This window comes from Littorina saxatilis, linkage group LG14 (assembly GCF_037325665.1).
Source record: "Littorina saxatilis isolate snail1 linkage group LG14, US_GU_Lsax_2.0, whole genome shotgun sequence".
Taxonomy (NCBI): Eukaryota; Metazoa; Mollusca; class Gastropoda; order Littorinimorpha; family Littorinidae; genus Littorina; species Littorina saxatilis.
In genome coordinates this window covers 9,456,196-9,466,195 of record NC_090258.1, presented here as the reverse complement: position 1 = coordinate 9,466,195, position 10,000 = coordinate 9,456,196, and positions in this window count along the sequence as shown.

Genomic DNA, 10,000 nt, shown 5'->3' with positions numbered 1-10,000 from the left:
AACAAAAGGTTTCCACACGTTCTTTCTGCTACAAGTCTGCCACTGTTCTTGGTTGACCTGGACGTGGACGTGATGACAATGACACGACAATAACCATCAATAGGACTTTCGAAGAAGGAACAAAAGACACCTTATTTAAAAAGAATATCACTACTACTTGTACCTCAAGGGCTACCATTACAAATTACGATCGTTGTTAATTTAATTATTGTTAAAATGATGACAGTGAACGTCCTTAATGAGTATTGACCCATGCCATAATTTGCATTATTAGGGTGAGAGAAAAAACATTCATGCCTCGCATTCCAACAAATAACGCCATAACAACAAGGGAATCAAATAACAATAAGGATGTCATGCTTCGTAGAATTGGTGACAACAATGAGATCAAAACTTGAAACTGTATCGACTTGCATTGACACGCATAGAGTTGCATTTACACGCACAGAGTTTTTTTATATTTTTGTAATCGCTTTTCATTTTGTTTTTCTGCAACAGATGGTTGTAACACGTCAGCTAGCCCGGCAACATCCCTTGCTGTCTACCGAAAAGACGTCATCAAAGATGGCTGCTGCAAGGGAAGTCACTCCATACTGAATCGTCATGATGATTGTCACAAGAGATGTCCTGATGAAACAAGGGATACCTAAAGTGTGTATTTATTTTACTTCTTTTCATTTCTAAAGTTTGATCTAATGATTCCAGCTCTCAGCCTAGAGCTGCATATGTTTTGTTAAGACCCAATGAATACAAACAGCTAGGTATGTAATCCTTTGCGTAACACAGTGCGGCGTATAAGCAATTGCTTGTTATGTAGTGGAGGAGAGAGATAAAGGGAGAGAGAAAGAGAAAGACAATTTAATTAACAATTCTGGATCCTTTCTTTGACATAATCTTCAACTCTTTGAACCATTAACTATATATTCTTCTTGAATGTGGGGGGATTTCGTTTTTGTGTGATGGCTTTTGTGTCAAAGACTTAAACTTCCAAAAAAAAGACCGACATTTTAAGGGACAATTCTTGATCCTTTGACATAATCTTCAACTCTTTGAACCATTAACTATTCTTCTTGAATGTGGGGGGATTTCGTTTGTGTGTAGTGGCTGTATAGCGTTAAAGACTTAAATTTCCAAAAAATTACTGAAACTTGAAGGGAAAACTCTTGATCCTTTCCTTAACATAATCTTCAACTCTTTGAACCATTAACTATATATTCTTCTTGAATGTGGGGGGATTTCGTTTTTGTGTGATGGCTGTAGTGTCAAAGACTTAAACTTCCAAAAATTACCAACACTTTAAGGAGAACATTCTTGATCCTTTCCTTAACATAACCTTCAACTCTTTATAACGTTTTGAACCATTCACTCGTCTTGCCTTTTATCTCCAAACTTGTGTCCCGTTAACCATCCCGACCGTAAGAAGACGCAGTAGGACTCTTATGCATGCCTCCAAGCCATCAAACATTTATACAGCTTTCTCCCTGTCTCGCGATCCGTAGCCTAGTTTTAAAACCCTGGGGGAGTGATCATGAGCTATTACTTTTATCTTTCATATGCACGACTATCAAATTCACTGCCTCACACGTCGAGGTAAAATGTCGCTGTACATACCGCGTATGACTGAAGTGGGTGGAGGGAGGACATGCCAAGGAGAGTGGGTGGAGGGAGGACATGCCAAGGAGAGTGGGTGGAGGGAGGACATGCCAAGGAGAGTGGGTGGAGGGAGGAAATGCCAAGAAGAGTGGGTGGAGGGAGGACATGCTAAGGAGAGTGGGTGGAGGGAGGACATGCCAAGGAGAGTGGGTGGAGGGAGGACATGCCAAGAAGAGTGGGTGGAGGGAGGACATGCCAAGGAGAGTGGGTGGAGGGAGGACATGCCAAGGAGAGTGGGTGGAGGGAGGACATGTCAAGGAGAGTGGGTGGAGGGAGGACATGCCAAGGAGAGTGGGTGGAGGGAGGACATGCCAAGGAGAGTGGTTGGAGGGAGGACATGCCAAGGAGAGTGGTTGGAGGGAGGACATGCCAAGGAGAGTGGGTGGATGGAAGACATGCCAAGGAGAGTAACGGTTGGAGGGAGGACATGCCAAGGAGAGTGGGTGGAGGGAGGACATGCCAAGGAGAGTGGGTGGAGGAGGAATCTTCCCCTTCTTGTGAAATTCTTCTTCTTGTCCCTTAGTTTTCGTTGCTTTCGTCGTCGTGGGCGGCATCGTCATGGTCTTGTGTTTGTTTATTTGGTGTTTAACGTCGTTTTCAATCACGAAGGTTATATCGCGACGGGGTCATGGTCTTTGACGTTGTTGTCATCATCAGCATCTTCGTCACCATAATCGTCGACGTCATCGTCGTCGTCATCGCTGCCATCGTCGTCGCCATCGCCACCATCGTCGTCGTTATCGTCGACGTCGTCGTCGTCATCATCATCATCATCATCATCATCATCATCATCATCATCATCATCATCATCATCATCATCATCATCATCATCATCCTCATCCTCCTCCTCATCATCCTCCTCCTCCTCATCATCATCATCATCATCATCATCATCATCATCATCATCATCATCGTCATTGTCGTCGTCGCCGCCTAATTAGCATGCATCGTTGTAATTCTGCTGGGTATTGGGTTTTTGTGTTATAGACTATTTTAATTTGTAACAACACTTATATGACTGCATGGTGATGCATTGCGAAGGTACATCACGGGAGAAGTAGTACAGTCTGAAAAAACTGTCCTCTCTTTCAGCTGCAACATTCTTTAGCGATCCCGGTATCTCGTGTTGCACAATTCGTACCTCATGCAACAACTTTGCTGTTTTGTTTGTTCGTTTCTTTTTACATTTAGTCAAGTTTTGACTAAATGTTTTAACATAGAGGGGGAATTGAGACGAGGATCGTGGTGTGTGTGTGTGTGTGTGTGTGTGTGTGTGTGTGTGTGTGTGTGTGTGTGTGTGTGTGTGTGTGTGTGTGTGTGTGTGTGTGTGTGTGTGTGTGTGTGTGTGTGTGTGTGTGTGTGTATGGGCGGGGATATAGCTCAGTTGGTAGCGCGCTGGATTTGTATTCAGTTGGCCGCTGTCAGCGTGAGTTCGATCCCAGATTCGGCGGAAATTTATTTCGCAGAGTCAACTTTGTGTGCAGACTCTCTTCGGTGTCCGAACATCCCCCCGTGTACACTACATTGGGTGTGCACGTTAAAGATCCCACGATTGACAAAAGGGTCTTTCCTGGCAAAATTGCTTAGGCACAGTTAATAATTGTCTACCTATACCCGTGTGACTTGGAATAATAGGCCGTGAAAGGTAAATATGCGCCGAAATGGCTGCAATCTACTGGCCGTATAAAATTTCATCTCACACGGCATCACTGCAGAGCGCCTAGAACTGTACCCACGGAATATGCGCGATATAAGACTCATTGATTGATTGATTGATATGTGTGTGTGTGTGTGTGTGTGTGTGTCTGTCTGTGCGTGTTTGTGTGTAGAGCGATTCAGACCAAACTACTGGACCGATCTTTATGAAATTTTACATGAGAGTTCCTGGGAATGATATCCCCAGACGTTTTTTGTTCGTATCCGTCATATCCGGATTTTTGACGTCATATCCGGCTTTTTGTAAAAGTTGAGGCGGCACTGTCACACCCTCATTTTTCAATCAAATTGATTGAAATTTTGGCCAAGCAATCTTCGACGAAGGCCGGACTTCGGTATTGCATTTCAGCTTGGTGGCTTAAAAATTAATTAATGACTGAAAATTAAATCTGAAAATTGTAAAAATTTATTTTTGTTATAAAACGATCCAAATTTACGTTCATCTTATTCTTCATCATTTTCTGATTCCAAAAACATATAAATATGTTATATTTGAATTAAAAACAAGCTCTGAAAATTAAAAATATAAAAATTATGATCAAAATTAAATTTTCGAAATCAATTTAAAAACACTTTCATCTTATTCCTTGTCGGTTCCTGATTCTAAAAACATATAGATATGATATGTTTGGATTAAAAACACGCTCAGAAAGTTAAAACGAAGAGAGGTACAGAAAAGCGTGCTATCCTTCTCATCGCAACTACTACCCCGCTCTTCTTGTCAATTTCACTGCCTTTGCCACGAGCGGTGGACTGACGATGCTACGAGTATACGGTCTTGCTGAAAAATTGCATTGCGTTCAGTTTCATTCTGTGAGTTCGACAGCTTGACTAAATGTTGTATTTTCGCCTTACGCGACTTGTTGTAATTACATTAACATAACCACTATACAGGACGTCAAGGCCTTCATGCACAGGTGTCATGAATCATTAAGTTCTGTTTACCGTAAAATCCCTAGCAAATCCCCAGTACTCTGGCAAACGCCCACCCCCCACTTTTGGCAAAAAGTTGTTCAGAGGGGACACTACCTAGCAAACGCCCACCCCGGTTTTTTTAAGACAGACGGCCTACTTTATCTACGATTTGTGCACACTGGTCGATGCCGGGTTCGTCTTTTTTTTTTTTTGGGGGGGGGGGGGGGGGGGGGGGGGGGGGATTACGTCATGTCTTTCATTGACGTCGTTTGGTGTCTTTTAATTATAGAGTGTCGTTTAGTGTCGTTGACTAGCACTTGCCTTCTATGTTCAGCTATGCCAAAGCACAAATCCTTTACAGTGACATACAAACTGAAAGCCCTGAGATATCTTGAAAACGAAGCTGCAGGCAATGTTTCGGTATGTGCCCGCGAGTTGTCTGTTGACAGAAATAGAATTAGAAAGTGGAGTGAACACAGAAACACATTAGAACAGCAATACCGGAAAGAAAAGGAACAAAGAAAGTTGTCTGAAGGACCGCCAGTTAGATTTGAAGAAGTTGACCAAGGTGTGATGGAATACTTGGAAGAGGAACGCGCTGACGGACGAGCGGTGAGGAATAAAGACCTACAGCGCAAGGCGATACAATTGGCAGGTGCTTTCTATGTGCAAGGCTTTGTGACATCAGACATCAATCAATCAATCAATCAATCAATGACGCTTATATCGCGCATATTCCGTGGGTACAGTTCTAGGCGCTCTGCAGTGATGCCGTGTGAGATGAAATTTTATACGGCCAGTAGATTGCAGCCATTTCGGCGCATATTTACCTTTCACGGCCTATTATTCCAAGTCACACGGGTATAGGTAGACAATTATTAACTGTGCCTAAGCAATTTTGCCAGGAAAGACCCTTTTGTCAATCGTGGGATCTTTAACGTGCACACCCAATGTAGTGTACACGGGGGGAGGGTTCGGACACCGAAGAGAGTCTGCACACAAAGTTGACTCTGAAATAAATTTCTGCCGAACCTGGGATCGAACTCACGCTGACAGCGGCCAACTGAATACAAATCCAGCTCGCTACCAACTGAGCTATATCCCCCCCAATGTGGCTCAGGGGCTGGAAACTGCGCCACACGGTTTTTTTGTGTTTTTGTTTCTATCACAGAACGTTGATCTTTATTTGTGTAAACAAACGGTGTGTTTATTTTTCAATAGAATTGCATAAATCACATGTTGTATCACTTTTGTCTCGTGAAAATGTTATGACACGTACTTTATCTTGCAAAGGGGTGTATACCTAGGAAACGCCCACCCCCTACTTTTACCCGAAATCTGTGCAGAGGGGTGGGGGGGGGGGTGGTTGGGCGTTTGCTAGGGAATTTACGGTATATAAATCAAAGAACATTAAATGATATATTATTTTACTGCTTTATGTCTGTCCTTGACATGCATTCTCCGCGCGCGCGCGCGCGTGTGTGTGTGTGTGTGTGTGTGTGTGTGTGTGTGTGTGTGTGTGTGTGTGTGTGTGTGTGTGTGTGTGTGTGTGTGTGTGTGTGTGTGGTATGTGTGTGTGTGGGTGTGTGTGTATGTGTGGGTGTGTGTATGTGTGTGCGTGCGTGCGTGTGCGCGTGTGTGTGTGTGTGTGTGTGTGTGTGTGTGTGTGTGTGTGTCTGTGTGTGTGTTTGTGTCTGTCTGTGTCTGTGTGTATGTATGTGTGTCTATGTGTCTCGTCGCGATATAACCTTCGTGGTTGAAAACGACGTTAAACACCAAATAAAGAAAGAAAGAAAGTCTATGTGTCTATGTGTACGTGTTCTGAACCTTCAGCTTTATTTTACGATATCGTGCCTCAATAAACTTGTAATGAAGACAAATCATTGTAACTTTCATTTGGTTATAACATTTAAAAAAAAACACCTGTTTGTCCTGTATTCAGAGCAAATATCAACAACAACGAAAATGCAACACACACATACGTACAGTCATTTTTGCCAAGAGGAGGTATGTTTGTTTGTTTTTTTAATTTATCTTATATTTGATACTCGGATTAACAAAATTAATATAACTTTATAAAATGTTTCAAATGGACCGCTTTTCAAGGTTGATTTTGAGTAAAACAAATCTCAATGCGATGAGATGCAGTCATGTGGACTTTGATGCGTTGAATTTTTTGGTCAATATTTTTTACAATCTCATCAACACATTTTGTTGTAAATGAAACAGATATTAAACAATTTTAAAAATAACAAAACACGGACTTTGTATCTGAACGCTTCAGTTTTTATATAAAAGCGTTATTTACATACCATATGTACGTATTCAAAATGTATTTAAAAAAAGAGGACGATATACGCCGAATTAAAAAAAAAATGAAAATGTGTGAAAGTACACAAGCCAAGAACATGTAAACCTACTAAGTATAATTATACAGAATATGCAATCACGCGAAAGGATAATGTGTAATGATTTAAAGTAAACGTACAGTGTGAGACTTAAGGCGAATAAAACCGTCAACTAGAATATCAGATGAATATGAACACACACAGATTGAATGTCAAAGTTCAACGGTAGGGCTAAACACCACATTTTCTGAATTACCGATACATCACTAATAGTTTTTGTTTTTGTTTTTAGTTTGTTTTTTGTTTGTTTGTTATCACTAATAGTATTAGTCTGTCCTGCGTCGTATGCGTATAGTGTGTAGTTGACAGAAGAACTTAAAGCAAGGTTGTCTACAATGAACAATCAGTAACACGCGGAGAATAACCCAGATACAAAATGAAACATAGTGAATAAACACGACATATAAAATAGAGGGCCCCAAAGGGTTTAAAATCGTGATCGTGATTGGCGTTTTTTGACCTTTCTGTGACCGTGATTGCCGAAATTTCCATTTCTGTGATCGTGATGGAACTTTGCCCGTGATCCGTGATGACACAAAAATCAAGTCTCGTGATCGTGATCGTCATTTGTTTTCGTAATCGTGATGGGCATTATTGCAAAGCATTTTATTTTCAACGTACATTTTCACAGCTGAATCACTCTATGATCCTCTATTCGTCAAGGTGTTTGTGATCGTGAAAACAAAAATCAAGGTAACTGTGATCGTGAAAGCTAAAATTTCCCTTCCCGTGATCGTGATGATACCCCCCCCCCCCCCCCCCCCTTTGGGGCCCTCAAAATACCACTATAACACTAACACTAACACTCGTCCCTCTTTCGTACGCGTATAGTTGACAGGAGATGAAAATGAACACAACAAATTGAACGTGAAAGTTAAAAGGTATACGTTTGTCTACAATGAACAATCAGTAACACGCGGAAAATAACCAAGATACAAAATGAAACACAGTGAATAAACACGACATTTAAAATACCACTATAACACTAACACTCCTCCCTCTTTCGTACGCGTATAGTTGACAGGAGAAAGAAGAGATGTGTAATATAAACAATCACGTGATCGCTATACTGTTATATATTACATCGGCCATGGGACCTTTGGGAAGCGGGTTATATAGACCGGGAAGACATTAGCAGATATAACATGACGTAACTCTAGATCCTCCGGCATCAAAGCAGCAATAAAGACGGCAATCGAAGTTTTGGCAAAAACGTGTGATATTTCGCTGGGGGGATGCTCCGGGGGTAAGGGGGTAAATGTGGGGGTTAAATGGAATAGTATATGGTCAGAGTTGTTGAGTGGACTTTGGTGTGAAGTGAGTACTGGTTCTTTTGAAATATAGGTAAATATATAGGGAGGGGGATAAGGAGGAGGGGGGGGAGGAGGGGGGAGGTAAGACATGGGACTATGTGTGTGTAAAACTGGAATGTAAATATAGAAGAGTTTGTGTTGGTATTAGTAAACTTCATTGGAAAGTGGTGGGTGTATTTGACTTTCGTGTTCGTTTCAGTGTTAGAGGCTAAGTATTTTCCATAAAATATGTTGTGTCTTGGATTCTTTAACGTTATTTTTTTTCATTGATATATTCTATTTATATTTTCTTGTTTTATAGTACATTTTTATTATTTTACATTGTGTTTTGCAAAAAAAGTATTATTTTTTTGTTTAATCTGTTAAGCGTCAATCGTCGCATTTTGATGGTTGCGCTGTCCAAAAGGTAAATATTGCTTTTCTCGATAAAAACAAAACAAAAATTCTGTTTGAAAAGAAATACCCAACAGAAACATCACTTGTGGCACAACAAACATATTTTTTCTTTCAAATTAAAAAAATTCCATAGCGCAGATTTTGTTTGAAAAAATAGAATTCCTTGTCAGGTAAAATAAGAAATCCTTTGTGACTATTAAAGTTTGAAACGTGAAAATCGTACTTTTTCCATGATTGATTTCCTCGACTGACTTTGCTTTTTAAACTTTTAAAATTTTTATTTGACGTGAACTCTTTCCAACCATGCTTATTCAGCTCAACAAAATATTTGCACGTGCATAGGAGAGCAATTCGATCACTGAATTGCCCTCAGTTTATTCAGAAAAAAAAATCGCGGAAGTGCACATGGGGCATTGTATTGCCCTATTAAATATAGGAAAGAAAAAAAAAGTTTGTATATACAGCTATGGCAAGAGGAAAACTAAACTCTGGCAGTTCAATCGCTTTGGTTCAATAACAGTAAACAGCAAGCTGTTCTGGTATTGAACACATCTGTGTAGGCTCAGGTATGGATGTTGCGATTAATGTTATTTTGTGGAAGAATTGTGATATACTGTAGTGTACTTGGGTTCTCATGGATTGTCTGTGCAATAATGGATTACTATACTGCTGAGCTTCAGTCGTCGTTGGAGTGGATCAAAGACGCATTGAAGGTAGGCCATACTAGAGAGAGAGAGAGAGAGAGAGAGAGAGAGAGAGAGAGAGAGAGAGAGAGAGAGAGAGAGAGAGAGACAGACAGACAGACAGACAGACAGAGACAGAGAGACAGAGAGAGAGACAGAGAGACAGAGACAGAGACACAGAGAGACAGAGAGACAGAGAGAGAGTCATTTGTTTGTATGTATGTACTTAGTCGTCTGTTTCCAGTTTATAAACTAACTATATACATATATAGTTTTAGTTGTTGCGTTTCTTCCCCCGTGTGGCTCCGAGCGCTGCATATTATTTTGCTTTGTTGTCTTATGTTTTAATTGTCTTTTTGTCTATAATGCCATATTGTCGGTCCTTTGTCTTCTGTCAATGCTTTCTTCTTTTGATTAGTCATGCATCTTTGTTATTATGCCTGCGCTTCTTTGCTGTACGGTTTTCTTCTTGTGATTGCTTTGTTTTATAGTAATTTCTGTATCTAATTTGCTTTGTGTTTTTTCTTCTTGTTCTATAAACAGTTGCTTTACTTTACTGGTCTTGCGCGGTGCTTTTTCATTGCCTAGTTTAAAAAAAAAAATTTTTACCACTTTTTGAAATTTTGCTGCTGACATTTTATTGTTGTGGGTTAATTCTTGATCTTATACCTATTGACGATGCTGGCGTAATTAACTGTATGACCGTTGATGTTTGCGTCGGGGGAATTAGAGATTGTCTGCTTATGCTAAGAAAAAAAACACGAAAAAAAACCATCACAGTAATCAAATAGTATACATGTATCTAAACATGTTTTTCATTTCATTTAAAAACACATTAGGGTAATCAAATACATGTTAACATGTTTTTTTCTGCAATATCTGGACTCGATATTGTGGGACAACAAAATCAAGAACT